Here is a 21,821-nt window from a genome sequence, read left to right as displayed (position 1 = left end):
GGGTACAGGGTGTGGATCTTGGTAGACGATGGTGCGTCGCAAAATTTCATCAATTATAAATTGGTGAAACGACTCAAATTGCCCCAAACCCCGAGTTCCCATCGCTACAAGGTAGCAATGATTAACGGCCATGATACTGAGATATGGGAAACTCAGGTTAAAGATGTACCTCTGGAAATTCAAGGATATTGTACCTCTTTGGATTTCCAAGTCATGAATATGGAGAGGGCAGATGTGGTTCTTAGTCATGAATGGTTGCATAGTTTAGGATCATCACTTAGACGTAGCTATGAGCATAATAGTCTAATGTTGGAATCCCATGGTGTGCACGTGATGTTGTTGGGGGAGAAGGATGTACCTTCCTCACCACTTATTTGTACAACTGATGTTATGAAGCTCGCTTCTGATGATGCAATAGAAGAAATCTTTTTGTGTTACTCACTGTGCCATTTTATTTCCAATGTGGATGATGTTTTTAATGTTGATAATGTTTTGACTAAAACTTTCTCAACGCCGCATTCTTCTCTCTCTCCTCTTCCAGCTATGTCTACTAATTCAAAACAAGCAAATGTTGCTAATGAATTAAAGGAACTTTTAAGGGAATTCAAGGATGTGTTCCCAGATGATTTACCACCAGGACTACCGTTGACACGTTCTGTGCAACATGGCATAGACGTGGTTGCAGTCAGTAAGCCAGTGAGTAAACCGCCTTACAGAATGAGTCATTCTGAGGCTGCTGAGGTGGAACGTCAGCTTGCTGACTATCTCAGTAGAGGGTTTATTCAACCAAGTTCTTCACCATGGGCCTCTCCCATTCTCTTGGTGAAGAAAAAGGACGGTAGTATGCGCATGTGCGTAGATTACCGTGGATTAAATGCGGTTACTGTTAAGAACAAGTACCCATTGCCACGAGTGGATGAGCTGTTTGATAAGCTCACCCACGCTCGTATATTTTCAAAGATTGATTTAAGATCTGGGTATCATCAAGTACGGATCAGGCTTGCGGATATACCCAAAACAACGTTTCGAACAAGGTTTGGACATTATGAGTTTTTGGTGATGCCCTTTGGGTTAACCAATGCTCCAACTACATTCATGACACTCATGGATAGTGTCTTGAGACCATACTTGGAAAAGTTTGTTATCGTTTTCCTCGATGACATTCTTGTATATAGTGCATCTGAGGAAGAGCACTTAGTACATTTGAAACAAGTGTTTCATTTGTTGCGCCAAAATCAGTTATATGCCAAGGAATCCAAATGTGATTTCCTCAAGAAGGAAATTCACTACTTGGGGCATGTTATTTCGGCTGCAGGGTTACACATGGATCAATCCAAGGTGGATGCCATTCGGAGGTGGCCCTCTCCCAAAAATTTGAAAGAGCTCCAGATTTTTTAAGGCTTTGCAGTTTTTTATCGTCGATTCGTTAAAAACTATGCCCATATTGTTGTTCACATGACAGATCAACTGAAAGCCAAAGGCAAGACCTTTCAGTGGGGATTAGAACAATAGCAAATTTTTGACAAACTTAAGGACACATTAGCCACAACTCCTGTTTTGGCTATTGTGGATCCCTTAAAGCCATTCGTTTTGGAAACGGATGCTAGTAATCGTGCGATTGGAGCAGTCCTTCTGCAGGAGGGAAGGCCAATTGCATTTGAAAGCAAGAAGCTGGATTCAGCACAACAGAATTACTCTGCTTACGAACGAGAGCTCTATGCAATAGTGTCTTCTTTAAAGACATGACGACATTATTTGTATGGTGCACAGTTCGAGATTGTGTTTGACCATGAAAGCATCAAGTGGTTCACACAACAAAGTGATTTGAAGGGTCGCAAGGCCAGGTGGGCTGAGATTCTTCAGGAGTATGATGCCAAGCTATGATATCGCAAAGGGCGGTACAATGTAGTGGCTGATGCTCTCAGCTGAATGCCAGAGATCAACTCTCTCCTTTTCACGGAATTGCGGAGTGAGTTTTTGGAATCTCTCAAAGGTAACTGCGAGAATGATACTGCATACTCCAAGGTGTGGAGCTATGTTCGAAAGAGGGATCCTTCTCACTCCAATGTTGGTAGTGGTTTTGTTTCCTCCACACCCAGTTCTCCTCTTTCGAGTGATGAACTGCAGAGATGGAAGAATTTTTCCATAGATGATGGGTACCTACTCCACAAGGGGAGAGTGTGTGTACCGACGGACGCGGACATTCGGCGCCAAATTCTTTATGAATGTCACGATAGTCCAAGTGCAGGGCACCCGAGATTTAAGAAAACTTATGCACTCGTAAGACGACAGTTTTACTGGCCAGGTTTGCATGGGTATGTTCAAGACTATGTCTTGCATTGCCAAAAATGTCAGGTTAATAAAGCAGAGCGCCTGAAAGCACGAGGACTCTTACATCCTTCAGAGATTCCCAATGGTAAATGGGAAAGTATATCTATGGATTTTATTGTGGGTTTACCAACCACTATTCGAGGACATGACTCGGTATGGGTGGTCGTAGACCGGTTGACTAAAATTTTTCGGTTTATTCCAACCAAGTCAACCATTAAGACTCCAGAATTAGCTAAGTTATTTGTGGAAAATCTTTACAGGTTGTATGGATTGCCAAGTAACATTGTGAGTGATCAAGATCCCTAGTTTAATAGTCATTTTTGGAGGGCTGTTTTTAAACGATTGGGTACACAACTTAATTCAAGTACGACTGATCACCCTGAAATAGATGGTCAGATGGAATGAGTCAACCAAGTGCTAGAGGATATGCTACGAGCATAAGTTAGCAAGAAGCAACCCGATTGGGAAGATTATCTTCCTATTCTTGAGTTTGCATATAATAGTGCTAAGCATGTTACAATTGGTTTTAGTCCATTCATGCTTATGTTTGGTTTTCAACCTAGATCACCAGTGACGGTGGGGTTGGCAACTGAGAAGCTCCAACAGGTGAAGGAGTTTCTCCAAGATCATATGGACATGCTGAGACTTGCTCGTCAAAATGTTCAACAAGCACAGGATCGGTATAAGAAGTATGCTGATGAGAAACGTCGGCAAGTTACCTTCACGGAAGGGGAAGAGGTATTTTTGTGTGTGCCAGAGCATTCAGAAAGTCTGAAGGCTGGGCCTACACCCAAATTATCTCCACGTTATTGTGGGCCATTCAAGATACTCAAACGAGTTGGTGATAGGGCATACAAACTTGAGTTACCTGCGCACTCTCGTGTCCATCTGGTATTTCATGTAAGTCGTTTACGTAAACGCTTGCATGGGGACGACAATGTTATCGGCCAGCATATATTGGTTGATTTCACTGAACCTCCCACTCAACGGCATGAACCTGAACGCATTTTAGATTTTCATGAACTCCGTACTCGTCATCATGTACGTAGTCAAGCTTTAGTCAAGTGGAAAGATCGCCCTGAAGAGGGTGCCACTTGTTGGGAAAACATTAGTGTTCTTAAGAAGAAGTTCCCCACTTTTGTTTTCGAGGACGAAAATGCTTCTCCAAGGGGGGAGTAATGTCACAGGCCAAGGGCCAACCAAGGGGTCACGGACTCGACCAAGGGCCGGCTTCCAGTGGGAAGGGGTCCGAAAGCCTATTAAAGGGAGGTTGGGCGGATGGACTGGGACCTGGAAGTCCTTTGGTTTTAGACCTTATGACAACACCCTACTCAAGCTATCTTTCACACGTACAATAAGAGGTGTGATTGGAAAGAAGCTGAGGGCTTTGCTCTCCCCTTTCCGCTTCTAACCGTCACAATATTATAGTGGGTATGGCATCTAGGGTGGCAAAAAAATGCATGAAGCGACAGCTAGTGGGGAGCAAGACGAAGTGAGGACCCCATAGCCAATCCAATTATAAAGTGCAGTAGGTGGTAATAAGGGCCTAGAGCTCCACATAGCCTTATAAGAGATGGCGTTCTCTTGTCCTGCTTGTAGAATAAAGGGACCTCTTGATTCTTTGTACAGGAGTGCAATATCTAACCTTAAAGAATAGTTTTCTCAAGCATGCATCAAGAGCATCTCTTCCGATGAGGTATGCCTCATAGGTCTGAGATATTAGAGGCATGTACGTTGCTTCATCAATAGCAGGATTGGGAGTAGAAAAAGAATGACATGCTAAGTGGGTAGCACCTAAAAGGGGTAGGGTCTGTGTGGGTTGAACGTCCACATTAGGTTTTGCAGTAGCCAAGCTCCCAAGGAAGACCTCGGTGATGGTTGCATTACCATCAGCATCGATATCTACAACATGGCATGTCAAGGAGGGTCGAGCAAATTTTCTTGCACGAAGGGCGTGCACTATAATGGAAGAGCAAGGCATGGTTTGAACAGTCGTGGGGCCAAATGCCTTGAATTTGGGATACCTCACCACAATAGAGGATCCACAAAAGGTTTGATAGGCTCATTGCAGGGCATGCTGTGATAGCAAGGGAATATTATTTGCAAAAATCCATGGTGGGATCACTCCATAATTAACCACTTTGAATATACTTCTGACTTGGGATTTTGTTAGGGCCTCAACATGTAAAGATGTTTGAAATTTTGATGCTTCCGTTGTTTTGTGTTAATTTTGTGTTGAGATGCTAGTTGAATCCAGTATGACATGATTATTTTTTTCAATATACCTTGCTCTAGCATCAGTTTGTCAAGGGTGTTGCACATATTTTCTCGGAAACTTGCTTCGCTCGGTTTTCTTTGCTCATTGAATGGAAAGCCCCCTTACTCTCACTTGCTTCATTCTTGCAAGACTAGGCTTCTACTAGCTCCTATCTTCGTCTATCTTATTCTTTACTTCACAAATAAGCTCTCGAAGCTTCCATGGCTGTGTTTTATTAAAAAACAGTCCATTTACTTGCTATAATCAGCCCCATTTCATGCTCCTTTGATGCCTAAAGCTCCGTACATTAATAGTACAAGACTAGCTAACTAGTCACTAGCTACTAGTCACATTTTCATGAGTTTTAAGCTTCATTAATTCTCTGTTTTCATATCAGGCCCTTAAAACTAATTTTTATGCTCTATGAAGCACTCTTAAGGCTTGGGCAACACTCTACGACACTTGCCGACGAAGACTACATCTATCGGGAGCGTCTACATCACTAGTTTGAGGCCGATTCTACTTCAACAAAGTTGGACATTTCAAATCAGTAAAAACAGCACGCAATAGGCTGATTTCTCATCATTCCACACTTTTCAACAAAGGGGGAAAAGGACGCTTCAACTTTACTTTTAAGTGGCAATACATTGCCGCACTTGGTAACCCAAAACAAGCATTTTGTAACTCTATATGCTACATTTTACTTGCTTCATTTGTATGCTATTGTAATGGGCCAAGACACCATCAAGAGAGTCTCTTGATAGGACCTCTCTTGCCATTGCATATTCACCTACCATCATACAATATGGGTAATGATAATCTATCTATCTTTAATGGGGTAGGATTCCACACTTGGCAAGTTAAGGTAAAGGGATATCTAATGAAGAAAGGGTTATGGAGCATAATCACATCTAATATTGATGAAGAGAACCCACCTTCACGTGCACAACAACGTGAACTTCAAATTAAGGATGAAAAAGCATTGGGCATTCTTCTCACAAGTGTAGCGGATGAGATAGTTCACTATTAAGACCAATCCACTACCGCTAAGCATGCATGGGAGATACTTGAGAGGAATTTTGGGGCAAAATCAAAACACTCTAAGATTTCTCTTAAAATGCAACTCTATAGCTGAGTTATGCAAGAGGGTGAAAGCTTATCTAGCTTAGTCAATAGACTAAAAAGCATTTGCACGCAACTAAGTTACATAGAATGCAACATTGAAGAAGAAAACAAAATTGTCGTATTACCTAAGTCTCTTCCATTGCAATATGATAATATTGTGACGGTCTTAAAAGAGAAGGAACCAATTCCTTCACTTGAGAGCATTGTCAACTCTTTACAAGACCAAGAGAAGAAACACACACATAAAGAAGAGAACACCTCACAAGCTTCATATGTTTCATCTTCTTCTAAAAAGAACTTCAAAGCATGTAAGCATTGTGGAAAGACAAATCATATGTCTTTAAATTGCTACAAAATCAAGAAGTATGTGAAGTGTGGTAAAGTGGGGCATGCGCCTCAATTTTGTAACCACAATGGGCTCATCACCGACACTACCTCCGACATTCAACGAGGTAAAAGGTCTTCCAACAAGGTTCACTATATGCATAGTGATGATGATGATGACCACAATGAGGATGCCGAGAGCATCAACTTCATCCATTCAGCCATCTCTTCTCCTTACTCTAGTTTTTCTAATAAAAAGCATGTGGAGGGTAACCCCAAATATGGCTCAAATTCCAAATCCAATTATGAGTATGATGATATTTACTAAATGTTCATTTTCAGCCCATTATGTTTATTTACCCACTCCTTAAGTTGTATCCTAAGGGTGATGATGCTTTGTATCTCTTTGAGCACCGTTTTATGTTGTATCAATGTAGAGCATAATGTTGTATCCATATGAGAACCATTATGTACCACATTAGACCCAAAAATGATGTATCCAAAATGTATGAACCTTCTACATACCTTTGTGAAACCTTAGGAGTTCCAAGCATGAGTTTAAGGGGGAGTTTGTAAGGATTAAATGCATGCCTTCACTCCATCTCTTAGCAATGTGGGAACTAGCCCCAGAACACTCTAGAACATCTTATGAGAGCCTACATAAGAAGGCACCCTCCAGAAGCTCTAGATATCACTTGTAGTTTACAAGCTTTGCTTATGCACTAGTTATTTTGTTCATTTCAATGGTGTAAGTTCTCCTCTTGCATAGGCATTTTATTTCTCTCTCATCTCTCCTCATTTTGTGTCTACAACATGAATGCTACATGTGTGTATCCACCCTAAAAACCCAACAATTCTGTGGCACAATAGCTACACCTCAATTTCCATGATTCTCATCATGAATAGCCTCTCTTGGACTCTGCAGTTCTCGGGGGGTTCACTATGTGCAAAACTACCATATCACGTGCGTTCAAGACATGTTTGTAAAACCTCTTATCTGTGAATTTTGTTAAGAATATAATGTACCCTCTTCTTTTAAAATTTATAAGTTTTTTTCAAATTTGAAAAAATAATACCCTTATGTAAATATATTTCTTTAAGTTTCAAGAACTTTAAATACCCTTCTGTTGAACTCACATGATAGGTTATATTTTTATTAGGTGACCTCCCCGGGCTGCGGTTGAAGAGGGGCCATCATCTTGTAGCCCGACACATTTTGCTCTATCTTCTTCTTTATTCTCGTGCTCTTTGATCGTGCAGTTACTACTGAGCATCATCTTTGTTGCATCGCTAATTAATTGACGACGCTTCAAAACAGTTCACAGTTCACAATAGATTTGCACTCGCCCGGCGGAGTTCTGTGCCTAGAGATATTGTCCCCAAAGACTGGTGCCCCTTTCGGTATTTCTTTATGTATTAATTAGTGTTCGTACAAGAGTGGATCGGGTCTCACTCTCAGACTTTGCATCCAGATGCTCTACAAAGTGGGAGCCCAAACCACTTATTTAATGTTTACAAGGGATGCAAAAAGCAGAGCCCCGAAAAGCTTCAAATTAAAAGCCTAAAAATAAAAGCAAAGGCTCTGTTCTCTCTCAAGCTCTCTTGAGTTTTAAAATAAAGCAAAAGTGTTCTCTCTCTCTCCAATTGCGTAGAGAAAAGCTGCTTTTTCCCAGCACAAATCCCGTCGTGATTTCCTGGACTGCTGTACAGTGCCACATCAGCATGTTGCGCATTTCACGGGTTCTACCCTGTTGCCCTTTTAGGGTTAGGGTTAGGGATAGGGTTAGGGTTAGAGTTTCTGTTGTTTTAGGGTTTTTGGTAGATTTTAGGTTTGTAGGTTTTAGGGTTAGGGTTTCCAAATTTTTGGTTTTAGCAGCAATCAGGCTTTCCTCTTGGGCAGGGTTTCCTCTCGGGCAGCCACGTCATCACTTTGTGACAACAGGGCAACATCCTCTCACCATTGAGAAACAGCCATGCCAACAAGCACACAAATGGCACAACATCCAAGGCTACTTTGCCACCAGAACCTTCTCTAATGGAGACACAAGGGGAGCCAAAAGGCCAAGAGACAAGGGTACTCCAATGTCGGTCTTGACCAAAGAGAGCCAGCCACACCAAGAGGCTCAACACAAGAGATGGTACAGAAATAACACCCAGACCAAAGTTAGACAAGCAAAAGTTAGAAGAGGCGGTTCAAACATAACACCCAGACTAAAGTGAATCAGACATCCAATGGCTGAAGGAGGTCATATGACAAGTGCACCTCAGATTTCATGAACTAAACCTCTCCTTTAGTTAACCCTTGTACCTATAACAGCTAGGCATTACAACACCTCTCACATGCATCACAGCTGCATCTAGTGCCTACACAAAGAGCCAGCTCACAAACATGGTAGCCCCTTCCCAGATAGCATCCTTTCCTTCAAAAGACAAGTGCCATGCTCTATTTGGGTTGTGACTGTTTTAGAAGAACAGATTGCACAAAACACAGTTGCAAAAAGTCTCATAACTTAGCTTGTATGGACAAAGAAGGAGATGCTGTTACGATGGCCGACCCCAGCACAAACTTGACAAACCATTTGCCTACATATTAAAACATCTCAATCATCACCGAGCTCAAGTGTCACAGAGAGGATGAAGATAGCAAGCAAGATTACATAGGAGTTCAGAGGTCTCATATGGATGGGATAGCCACTATTTTTGATAACTTACATGCAGGTGTTGTAGGGGCAGCTGCTCAACTCAATTCCTCGTGTGACATGGCCAAATTTACAATCGTTGCAAAGAAAATTCTTCTCACCTCAAAAGAAAGCAAGGATCTTCCCTCGCATGCGTACCTGCAACCCAAGGCCGCACGGATTGCAGTCTTGGTTCTCAAGAGTGATTAGGGTATTGGGCTACCACGCAAGGATGCTCATGTGACGATAGCAAAATGCAAAATCTTATTGTACGCAATTGGGTTTGATTTCGATGCAGGTTGCTAATGCATAATTAAGATTACAATGGCTTCCAATACCTGTAAAGCATAGGGGCTATTGAGGATGAAGCGTTTTTGAGGCAGATTTTTTGTACCAAGAAAAAACGTTGTACCAAGATGACACAGGTCTGCTGCCTGAAGCCGTCCCTCCTCCTCCCATGGGAAAAAAAATTGAAAATCCAACACTAAAACATAAAACCCCTCCCTCCGCCCCCCATGGATGATCTTGCAGCTTGTTCGTGCGCGTGCACATAGGAGTAGAGAGCTCATCCATGGGAGGAGGAGAGAGGGCAAAGGAGAACATGGCAGGAGAGGGGAGTACCTGAACACCATAGCCATGCACTTGTTCGTGCGCGTGCACATAGGAGTAGAGAGCTCATCCATGGGAGGAGGAGAGAGGGCAAAGGAGCACATGGCAGGAGAGGGGAGTACCTGAATACCATAGCCATGCACATGCCAAAAAATTCTATTATGGCAATCTCATCTTTGATCAAATAAACCTTAGAGAAATTAAATCTAAGAGAAAAAAACCAAATAGAAAATAAATCCTTTTTCAAAACTAATCCCAAATCAATCATATGAGAGCAAGTAAGAATTCTTACTCGCACTTACTTGTAAAATTTTTAAGGATTTCACAACTTTTGATTAAATTCTTGCAAATCTAGCCGCTTTTCAGGTACATTACCTACCATCTAGCCGTGAATGCTAACCCTCCTAATTGAGACCACTCTCTTGGATAAAAATTGCAATTTGTTGTTCTCTCTCAATACATTGTGCACACTCAGATTCAAAAGGTAATAAAGGTTTTTCAAACTTGAAGACAAATAAATTTAAATACATAAATATATTAACATAGATTTTGAATAAAAAGATTAACATTTATTCATTTACAAAGTATACTTGTATATTGATGTTTAAATATATAAAGTTGTGCTTAAATATATGTGCACACAACTATATATATATATATATATATATATATATATATATATATATATAGTTATTTATTTAATACATTTATTTTGAGAGGTTTGTTCACTCAATATAAAGGTATTTGTGCGCATGTATTTAAATATATAGATATATATTTATTTATTTACATTGGAATGCAATTATATGTGTGTATGTGTGTGCGCATGTGCGTGCTCTTAAATAACTATATATTAATGCAAAAATATACGCTCCATGAATTTCTCAAATAAAAAGGAGAAATAAATTTAGTGAATCACTCTCTCAATGTTGACGACTACACGATTAATGCCCATTACTTTTTAGTCCTCTCACACAATGACTCATTTTATTATGTGAGATCTTCCCTCTTATTTTTTTATGTGAATTGACATGTTTTCTTTCAAATTCATTTTTGGTCCTCTCATATTGTTTGGTGCTCCATAGCTTTTGGTTGCTCCAAGCTCTGTGTTGCTCTCTTGGCATATTGCTGGTAACACTGTCACACATGATATTCCCTTGCACAATGGTAAAGTATTGCTAAGCTCTCACTATCTTCAAAGTATTCTACCTCCTTCATGTTTTTTTTGATGGACTACATGCAATAATTCAAGAAGAAGACCGTTCGTTTGAGCTTTATATGTCTCCACATTATGACCATGAAGGCAATGAACACTACAGGATTGATGGTCCTTTGTCAACCAAATATCTATTATTGCACACCATGGAGTGTGTTTATGTATCTGACATCGACAACATGGAGATAAACTACAACAAGAACACAACAAAAATGCTAGATGATATTAGACTTGCAAATGGTGAGGCAAGTGTGGAACTATTGGATCTTGATGGGGAATCTGAATACATAGAAGATAGGACATCTATGTCCATACTTCAAAGGATACAAAATGAAGAAGAGGCACCTCAACTTAAGAAGCTGTTAAAGATGTGCGGCAATCCTTTACACGTAACTGAACTTCCCCACACCTATAATGACTGTTTGTGTTTCGAGTTTCTTGCAACTTTTGGAAAAATGAAGAGAATGGAAGGGATGGAGCAAACACGATAGTCATCTCTGGACACGACCATCCCAAACAAACATGAAAATAGCTTGTATAGTGAGACTAAGTTATTGCCTTGGGAATCTACAATGTCACCGATTATCTTTTCCATTTCACATGAATGAGAAGAAGTCAACGACAACTATTTCCATGGTCATTTGGATAGGCACGTGAGCAAGGAGTACCCTTCAGGTGAAGGAAAATAAAAACTTTACTATGATTATTGCCAAAAAACCTTTACATGCATTGATGTATGCAAGAATATGATCTACTATGTTTTCCCTTTGGATTAGAGTATGGAAATCATGAGCATAGTGTTCAACCAGGCACCTCAAGAGCCAACATAGCAAAAGTGAAGAACTTGGTTAGCAAAATTCTTAAAACAAAGAAAGGTGGACAACGAAAATTACAAATGCTGATAGCTCAAAAAATCTTGTTTGAATCTTTAATGAGAGAATGTGAGTAAGTCACAATTGATCAATATTTGATTGGTTTTCTAGAGGAAATGATGCCACTAGTGCAAAACAACGGGTATTCATGGATTGAATATAAGGAAGATACTATTCATGTGTCTTATGTATTTTTCTTTGGAACTTTATGTCACTCACATTAATATGGATATTGCATGTAGATTTAAAGGTCTAAGGACCAAAGAAAAGGCAAAGCAAGGTGTTCATAAGGGTGAAAGATATGACATTATTTTGCAACTACAACGACGTTGTATGTTTCCCTTTTTCCATGGTAGTAGATTCCTAGGACAAGGCAATGGAAGAGAAAAATGTTACTTGTTCAAGATGTCTACCAAAGGTCTTGCATCAGGTGTGGATCTAGTAAATAAAATGAGACGAATTGGGCAAGGTGACTTGAGGAATGCTTGGGCTCACTTTGATTATACGCATAGGATAGACGGATGGTCAACAATGTCGTGTTCTGTGTATGATCTGGGGTAGGTTTGTTTATGATTGGAAATATAAATTATTTTTCTCCAAAAGGTTTTTTCCTCACATTTGCATCGTATTTGGGTAGCATGCGAGTGGTGCAAGTTATCGCAATTTGTGAAACAAAAGAGGAGGAAGTTTGTACCATTGGTCTAACAGTTACTTGATGCCTAGAAATGCATCTCCCTTCACCACCAGCCTAGAAATACTGAACTCCATGCACTGCTTCAAATCCAAATGCAGAGTGAGATATTCCACTTCATTATTGGTGTGGACATCCTCCAAATCATAAGCCTTTGACAATATAACTTTTTCGTGTGGGTCGTGTATCCCCACACCTCCACATTCCATCTGTAGCACCCTTTGAAATGCTTCGTTGAACCACATTGTAAAAGAATTCTCCAAATGAGGCTCATCTTTAGCTTCATCTCACACCACTCTTGGATAGGCTGGCAAATCAACATCCTTATTGACAAGAATTTCCGCCAAGTGAGACTGACTCATGTGGTATACTTTGTCATAAAATCTAATATCTAACCAACCCAAATGATTTTCTCATATTAAATTGATCACTTAATGTGGGAGAATAAACGGGAACAAGTGTTAAGATATAGATATGTGCTTATAGATCTATCTCAACACGGGGCCAATGGTAAAGGGGCCCAAAAGGGAGATGGTCTATCAAAGAGCAAGGCTAACCAATGGAGCATAAGACCTTAGGGTTAGATTCATTGAAGACCTCCAATAAATGTGTGTAAAAGTCCTTTGACCTTAGGTAAGCTAGGGCTGAGCTTGAGGTGGGAACCCGGCCCTAGGGGCTAGAGAGAGAACACCCACTCACACACACAAGGGAAGCCCCAACTTGAAGAGGCAGCAACGACACATGTCAGGCCCCTACCCATGTTACCTTCATGTGTTGCTTGAAGCCTATTGGCTAAGCTTCAAAGGGGTCCAATGATAAATTACATGAATTATCTAATTGTTTTAGCATTTATCTATCCCTCTCTCTCAAAAAGGAAAGGGGGACACTTGTCTCAAGGCTACCCCTACTGCTTGTAATGCCTCCTGCTCATGATTGGCTAGGCCTGGGAGGGTCCAATGAGCTTCAAGCATGAGCTACAAGGGGGGGTCGACCCAAGCTAGCTAGGGGCTTGCTTCAGGGGTATACTCACCCACACACACTCACAATCACTCTCATTGTGTGCTATGCAAAGTGGAAGAGCTCCCTCTCCAAGCAAGTAGAGGTTGAGAGCCTACACCAACACTCTTGGCTATGGAGTGCAAATCCAACCAAGAGCCATGCTTCAATGCTTGAGCTTGTCATCTCCTTCTTCTTCATTACTATGCTATTATGTATGCTAGCAACAAGAGTATGATAAGTGAGGAACTAGTTCTTTCTCCTATGAAATGTTTCTTCTTCCTCTTCCCTACCCTCATTCCCTGCTAGCTCTCTCCACCTTCGAAGGTGTTTGAGGTCTTGGGACTGAGGCTTGGGACAATTAAATCTTTCTTCAAGTTCATGTTATGCTATGATTGTGATGCATGAAGCTTTCCATCTTCATTGCATCACCTAGGTCACAAGGAACACAAAGAATGTATTGTAACAAGTCTCTCTTAATGGGAGAAATCATAATACAAATGCCTATTGGAGGGGGGACCAGCTCCACATAAATCCGGTCCTCAACTGTTGTCACGCTCTCTAAATTCTCTCTCTTGCAAAAGTATTGTTCATGCCAAGTTAACTAATTGCTATGATTATGTTGCTATCTTCAAATATGTCTACCCGCTATGCTCACAAAGTTATTTCGCGAAAGTATTCTCATTAATTTTTGCTATTGTCAAGTTGAATAGGCTAATTCCATTACATACTTTGACCTCAAATTCAAACTCTTGCAGCTCTAACACACACTTCATGACTCTCCTTCTTGGCTTCAGATATAGCACTACCTCTGGCAATAGGTTATTAGCTATCAACACAAAAAACTTGTGCACAATTAAATGCACTTAAAACTTCATGCAAGCGAAGACCAAACCCATCACCCATTGCTCTGCTTTTATGTTGGTCACCTCTCCTGGGCTAATCACCTTGCTCTTAAAGTAGATAGGTTTGTAACGTCTCTTTACTTTCTGTAACAAAATCGCTCCGCAATTGCAACCGTGCCTACTGTCATAGACACATAAAACTCATCCTCTTGACTGGGAGGACACACCGCCAAAATTTGACATAGAACCTCTTTCACCCTATCAAATGCTTCCTAAGCTTCTTCATCCCACTGATAACCATGCACCTGTTGAGCCCTCTGCGATAACATCCAAAAGAAGCGTGATAGATACTTTAACTTATGAGCAAACAAAGCCAAACCTTGAGAATTTGATGGAAACTCCATCAATGCCAACGCTTTCACATTCTCGAGATCAAACTCTATACCATTCTGAGACACCAGATGACCCAACAGATGTGCTCAAGGCTGTGCTAGCATGCACTTCATGGGGTTCAATTGACCTCCCTATTCATCAAGCCTTTGAAAGCATAACCAAATCTTTGACAGGTGCTCCACCTTGAGATGTAACAACCTATATCATCCATGTAGACCCTGATAAAGAGGCCCAAGTATGGACCAAATACCCTGTTCATCCAATCTTTGAACGTAGCATAAGCATTCGCCAACCCAAACGACATCCTATGGTAAGCAAAATAACCCCATGTAGAGATAAACGTGGTCTTTAGCTAGACCTCAAGTGCAATCCCTATCTGATGATACCCCAATAAACCATCCATTATCAAGTATCTTTCATGCCCAACCACCTAGTTTAGGATCTCGTCTTTAAACGGCAGTCGGTAGTGATTTCTGTTGGTCTCCGCATTCAGTGGCTTGTAGTCGACACACACCCTCCACTTCCTTTGTTCTTAGGGGTTATAACCACTCATGAAATCCACTCTGACTCCTTCACTGGGTATATGATACCTGCATCTAGCAACTTATTGATATCCTACCAAAGGGCCTCCTTTTTCCCTAGTCTTCACAGCTTCTACACTTTAGCTCCTTGAGAACGATCTTGTGGTCTACCCCTTTTGCACCTCGCAAATATTTGTATTCCGTCACAAATAGGTTAGGATAGGACTCACACAATTGGACATAATTCTCCTTCTCACCTTTGGACAAATGCTCACTTAGCATGCTTGACACCTCCTCTATGCTTAAACCACGAACTTGAGGTTGCATACCTTTTTCCTTTGGAGAGTCATGGTGAATCTGAATAAATTAACGTCTATCTTCAGTATGTTGTCCTTGCTATCCTCTTCCTCTGTGCTAATGTATCCTTCATCATATGCCGTCTCCATCTCGTACTCGTAGCTTGTCATGTCGTCTTCATCTTTAGCCGCCATGGGATGAGAATTTCTCTCCTTGGTCTTCAAATCTAACACAATTTGTCTCCCTTTCTCTTTGTCACAAAAAATGAACACTTTGCGTTCCCAATCCTACTTAGAACATATTGCCAAATGCCACGGTCTACCCAAAATAATTGGATAATCATTATCACCTTCCTTCATCACGAAGAAATCTATCGGGCACTCTATGCCCATCACCTTGACTTTAACATCCTGAGCCACGCCCAGACACCTAGCTTTAGTATGGCTGGCCATCCTCATGTGCACATTCAATTTGGCTATTGCCCTAACGCCCGTCTCCTTCATGGTTGCTTCCATCATGACACATACATATGCTCCACTGTCTATTTAGGATTGTACCTACATCCTTTTCTCAATGACTACATCCACCAATGGAAGAACATCAACGGGGCTACCTAACCTCAAGGCCATGTTCTGCACCACGTGTACATTCCCCTTAGCTCTTGGTAGCCTTATGCTAACACTCATAGACCACTGCCTCCTCAATTTGGGATTAAAACCAACTACTGACCAAAAGTAATGTTTACTTTTTTATTTTGAACATCACTTACTAGGTTGTATTTGGGGTAGTCACGTCCCAATTGGAAATCCACTTGCTTGATCTTGTGGCATCTTCTTTTTTTCCTAGTCTCAAGCTACTCTCTGTCCTCATACACCTTCTCTTTACCCTTGCAAGCTCTAGTCTCCTGCTTGGTCCCTATTTCTCTCTCAGCTCTTGCCCTCTTCTTGGTCAAAACATCAACATCCTGCTTATCCACCCCGATAATATTCACCCCTCATAACCTCACCTCCATTTGGCAGAGCTAGCTGCACAAGATTCTCCACTGCCTGCTTTCTTGGACCATTAAATTGCCCTTGACCTCGACCTCTACCAAACAACGGGTAAATGCCTCCTCTCTCTCTCTTGGTGATTGAGGACAGTCAAGCACATAATGTCCCTCTTCTCCACAATTGTTGCATCTACCTAGCAGCGGCCTTGCCTTGCCCCTTGCTCCTCTTTGATGTCATGTATCCATCACACTGAGTTTCAACTCTTGCATCTGCTCGGACAAATATTGCACCATGTGTACCCAATTCTGTGGCACAACAGCTACACCTCAATTTCCATGATTCTCATCATGAATAGCCTCCCTTGGACATTGCGGTTGAAGGGAGGCCATCATCTTGTAGCCCGACACATTCTGCTCTATCTTCTTCTTTATTCTCCTGCTCTTTGATCATGCAATTACTACTGCACCATTGTAATTTTTTGGGCTTTCAAAATTGACCTATTCTCACTTTGGGGTGTAGACACGCCATGAACTTGTCCACCTTAAAGTAATCCCGATTAGCCAATTGCATGGCTACCGCTAATTTTGCCCAATACTCTTCAAAACGATCCAAAAACAAATTAAAATCTTTACTTATATCTTGTTTAAGTGCCTTTAGCTTTGCATCCATCTCGATTGGGGAAACCTCCTTGTGAAAGTCGTGAAGAAACCTTGCCTATAGAGCTGTTCACACTTGCCTCAGCTTGCCTTCTAGAGCTTCATACCAAACTTTAGTTTTCCCATGCATCACCAATGGAAATGTCTGCATTTTTCTATCCTCGTTCGGCATGCGCAATGATAGCATATACAACTCAAAATCCAACATCCACTCATCGGGACTCTTCTTGCCTGTAAAAATTGATCCATAGATTCTTGCCGCCATGACTTCCAACTCCAAAAATTGTTTCTTTTTTATCAACTGGGAGCAATCAATGTTCTCCCCAATGGGGGCACTAGAAGATGGAGAGGGGGAATGGGGGAACACACCCGTCACAAAAACAAAGGCCTCTCTATAGCTCAGGGTATCTATAGCACCCCTATCTTCCCAGAAACACCTTAAAAAACACACACTTTACACTAGCAGACCACTACCTGCTCACTTCCCAATGCTCACACACTCTACAAGACCACCACACAATGCATACATACTCCCACAATCCGTATCAACCTCACTCTCTTGCACAAAGCACCATCGGTTCGGGGGGGGGGGGGGGGGGGACACAAATCCACACTACCGGCACGGCGGGGAAACATAAGAGCAGGAGAAAGAGAAGGGGAGAAGGGAAAATGACAGCAAGATTAGGAAATAGTGGCTTGACTACACTTTGTAAGGCACATACAAGGCTTGCACTACCATCACAATGGCCATTTTTTTAGAAAATACAAAGGGGGTTGATGGGCACACTCCTCTGTCAAAACAATCCACTATGTAGGCTTCAAACGCAACAGAAAAAGCCCCCAAATTGATTAAAAAATAGCTTTTATAGTAGGCAACCTTCAACTTTAGAAACTGCTACCGGATTGGTCCACTTGGCATCCCTATTTGGCATCTTTGGAAGGGGGAACCACCTTGTTTTTTCATGTGCTCACTTGTTCACTTCACTTGAACTTGGGGAAGGGTGCTATCTTGAGAGAGGGATGCACTAGCGATGTCACTAGTGCCCCATGGCTTATTTTTAAAAAAATGTTTTATTTGATTTTTATCTCCTTTATTTCCACTTCTTTGAGCCTTTGAATTTGACTTTGAACTACCCCTTGGGCTTGCACGTTTGTCCGGCCTTGGAGTTCACTTTGTCCACCCTTGAAATGGTCCTTTGCGATTCCCCCCTCATATGTGCCTTAACTCGAAGGACATTTGGGTTAGCCCCCTATGGGATGCATGTCTGACCTCACCATCCTATCTTATTGCAGTATTAGCAAGAACCACGATTAAATTGTCAATCCATGGGACGAAGCTGACTCGACTAGTGCATAGAGGCTACAAGAGGTTGTCAATCTCTTGAAAAACAACTAACAACTCGCGTCTAACTCAAGCTACACTCAAGTTACTGAAATCACCAAAAGCCAATCGCTCATCGACAAACAAATCACATCTGTTATAGCATCAAATGACATCCAAACGTAACAAAACTTCTAGGACATGTTTATAAGACCTAAGCACACATGCTTATGGTCTCAAACCCCACTTTAGGTCAAGTTCCAAAATCGTGATTATTAACAGCAGTGGATTTTTGACCTAGTCGTTTTCGACCCAGAATGCATCTAAATGCTTAGCAATGATGCCCCAATACCCCGCCTATGCCTAGTTTTATTTTAAAGTGCAAATTCCTAGTTATGATGAAATTAGGCTGCAGGTTGGCGATGCCAAAGACTACGAATTACTGTGTTGTGTTTACGTCAATGCCTAGAGCTCTTACCTACGGTTGCAATGCAACAAATGCGACTGCAATGTGACAATCGGGGAGGGAGTAGGAAGCGCGAGAAGGAGAGGAGTGAGTGCTATTAGTTCACGCTGTGTATTTCATTATCCAAAAACTTAACGATAACTTACAAAAATTGGCTTTTATACCTTAGCCAAGGTTTTTGGTGGTCAAAACTAATAATCTGGGAGTTCTAGCAAAGATGGGTAATGACAAGTTGATACAATCAAGAAGCTTGTAGCCCCGGCTCATTAATTACAGAGTTTAGCTGAGAAAATAGGATTTATCAAAATATTCTCGATTTATCAAAATAATAGTGTTTTACAATGAGAACTCCCGAAAAATGGTATCTGTGTTAGCTTGCTACTAACATTCCCCCCCTCCTCGCCTATGTCGTCCCTTGACACAACTTTATAGGTTGAAGTAGTCTTCGGGCTGGCGATTGGCGAGGCAGTCTTTAAGCGCACTTAGTGCCTTTTGGTATCTGCTCTTCCTTTCTTTATCTGACACTTGTAAAAATTGCATAGTTACTCTGTTTTTTAGCTCCACCAAGTAGGCTTGTCGGTTGCATTGGTATGCATGTTTCTCTCTTTCAAACCGGGCTTGCTTTTGCACAGGCTCTTCTTGGTGTGCTGCCACGACTTTTCTCTTCATTTCCTCCCTTCGTGATCTCTTTTCTTCATTATCCGAGCTTTCACTGTTGTGCCTTTTTGGCGAGCTTTCAACCAATTCTTAATGAGATTTGTAGGATCTCTTGGCTGATCTTGTAGCGCGAGGAGATGGTTGAGCTGACACTATCCAAGTGTTTTGGTCTAGGGCAGGTGGTAGTTTGTCGACCATGCCGATGGCATGGTATGCAATTCTTGTCAATACCTCTGGTGCACCCAGGTAAGTAATCTTTCTTTCTTTCTTTGTGCCTTTCAAAGTGGTCAAGACATATTGTGTGTGGTCCACCGGTTGCCTGGTTGTTGACTTAAGGACTTGCGTGAAGGTGGTGGCAACCACATGATTGGGCGTGGTATACCTTGGTGGCTTTTGAGCAAGGAAATGAAAGTGTTGGTGGTATAACCTGGATGGCTCTTCAAACTGTTTGTGAATAAGGTCAGCAAAGGTGGCTGTGGCGGTTTCTTTGGTGAAAGTACCTATCGTTTTCCTGTCCCTTGTTCTCATTGTCATTCCTTCTCTCCTGAGGGTCAGAAATCTGTGCAGTTCCATCTTCTTTGATTGTAGATAAAAGCTAGTAACCTTTTTGGAAATCCACACCTCACGGCTCTTGGCCTAGCCTGCGGTTAGCTTCTTTGGTCTCAGGCTTCGCGGTGACATCATACACTTCTTTTGGTAAGAGTTGCAACTCTACCTGATGTCCCTCCTCATTCTTGAATCTGTCGGTGAACATTGTGGTGTGATGCTCTTCTAGTTGTTCTTTTGAAAGATAGGCTGCCTTGGCAGCTTTGACTGAATCTGGATCCAGATGGTGAAGCGGTCCGGGGCGGGCAACAAGAAGAGCAACCTCTAGACACCCTTCAAGGCTCCCGTGCTACTCAATGTGGCTGGGGCACAACACAACACAAACCAAAACAACAAACCCACAGCCAAATCCCAACTACACAAGGGGCACCACCTAGTTTAAGAGCGAACTAGGACGCAAAAGAGGAGAATCGTTAGAGCAACCCACAAACAAGCAAGGAATTTACACTAACCCTAACACCAATGGAACACTCTCACACACTAAAACACGAGAGAGAGAGAGAGAGAGAGAGAGAGAGAGAGAGAGAGAGAGAGAGAGATGGTGCTCGGGCTGCTTTGAAGTGTATCGTTAATGATCAAGCAAACATAAATATATATATGTAAGAAAGAGAGAGAAAGGGGAAGGGGGTGCTTGTTGCACTAATGCCTTCTTACAAATCTGTCATGACCAATCAAAGTGAGATTAGTATTTGTTCAACATAGCCTGAGTAAATTACACCACAACACATCACAAGAAAAAAGCCACCCCAATCATTGTCTTAAGGCCAGGGGAGTCCTCTCCACCCTGTCGCCCTCTTACAGCATGTGGGATTTATGGCTAAATTGATAACAATACCCGGAGACAAGCTATCAAGAACTTAAATAAAACACCAAGACACTTACACATCATTATTGTCCATGAATTCACGTTGGAAGGGAGACAAGATATCCATGCTTAGTCCAAATTCACCCTCCTTGATTCAGCAAATGTTGGGCTTACACTAGTAGGAGAAATGATAGATTTTCTACTCTCAATTGAATGATCACTCTCTCTTACAATGGCATAGAGTTCCCTTTCTAATCACCCCTAATACAACACATACATATGCCTAATGCCAATGAGATTCCACTCAAGAGCTCCTTCTCAAGAGGTTGAGCTTGGCTTCTCAAGCTATGGCATAGTGCTCTTTCTTCTCCCTTTTTGTGCTAGCTACACCCTCCTTTTATAGCAATTTTGAAGGCTAGGGTTACTCCTCTAACCATGGTTGGGTTAGATTTTCAGCAATTTACCTAAATTTTTTTGCTTGGAATTATCAAGAAGTTGGTGGGGAAAGAGAGAGGAGAGAAATGGAGGTGATAGGACTTTTCATAGTGGGTTAGTGTTAGTAGAGTTAGTATTAATTTACAAATGGAATTGGATATTTACAATGACAGTATCCATGGAGGATACAAATAAGGAAGAAAAACTCTTAAGAGGTAAGAAAAGGTGGATTTCTTACAAGGTTGATGCTCCAAGTGTCTTGAGTAGGGCCAATTTTGACGCTTGTTGACGGTCCACTAGCTTTGACGGTACATTTTTTCTCCACTCTTGACCTTCCTTGAGAGACAAGGTAATTGAAGCTGAGTAATCAACCACCATGATGCTGTCTTTTAAGAGAAGAGGCTGAATTTTGTGGTTTTTTGATAGATATGGGTAATTTGGAGGAGGAAAAATGAGACTAGGTGGTCAATTTTGGAATGGAATTGTGTGTGGGAGGTATGAGTTCACCATGGTTTCTCTTATTCTTCAAGGTTGAGGAGAAGGTGAGTAGGGTGCAAAGAGGAGTGGTGAGAGAGGTGGGGATGATGAGTGGAGAAGTGTGTGTGAAAGAGGAAAATGATAAAGTGGAAGAGAGAGTGTGGCTGCATAGCATGGGAAAACTGGGGTCCACTAATAAAATCATAGCTCACAGCTCGTAGCTCAAAAAAATATGAAAAAATTTGAGACAAAAG

This window comes from Adiantum capillus-veneris, chromosome 27 (genome assembly GCF_014529385.1).
Source record: "Adiantum capillus-veneris isolate H3 chromosome 27, ASM1452938v2, whole genome shotgun sequence".
NCBI classification, from domain to species: Eukaryota; Viridiplantae; Streptophyta; class Polypodiopsida; order Polypodiales; family Pteridaceae; genus Adiantum; species Adiantum capillus-veneris.
Note: the sequence above shows the minus strand (reverse complement) of the source record.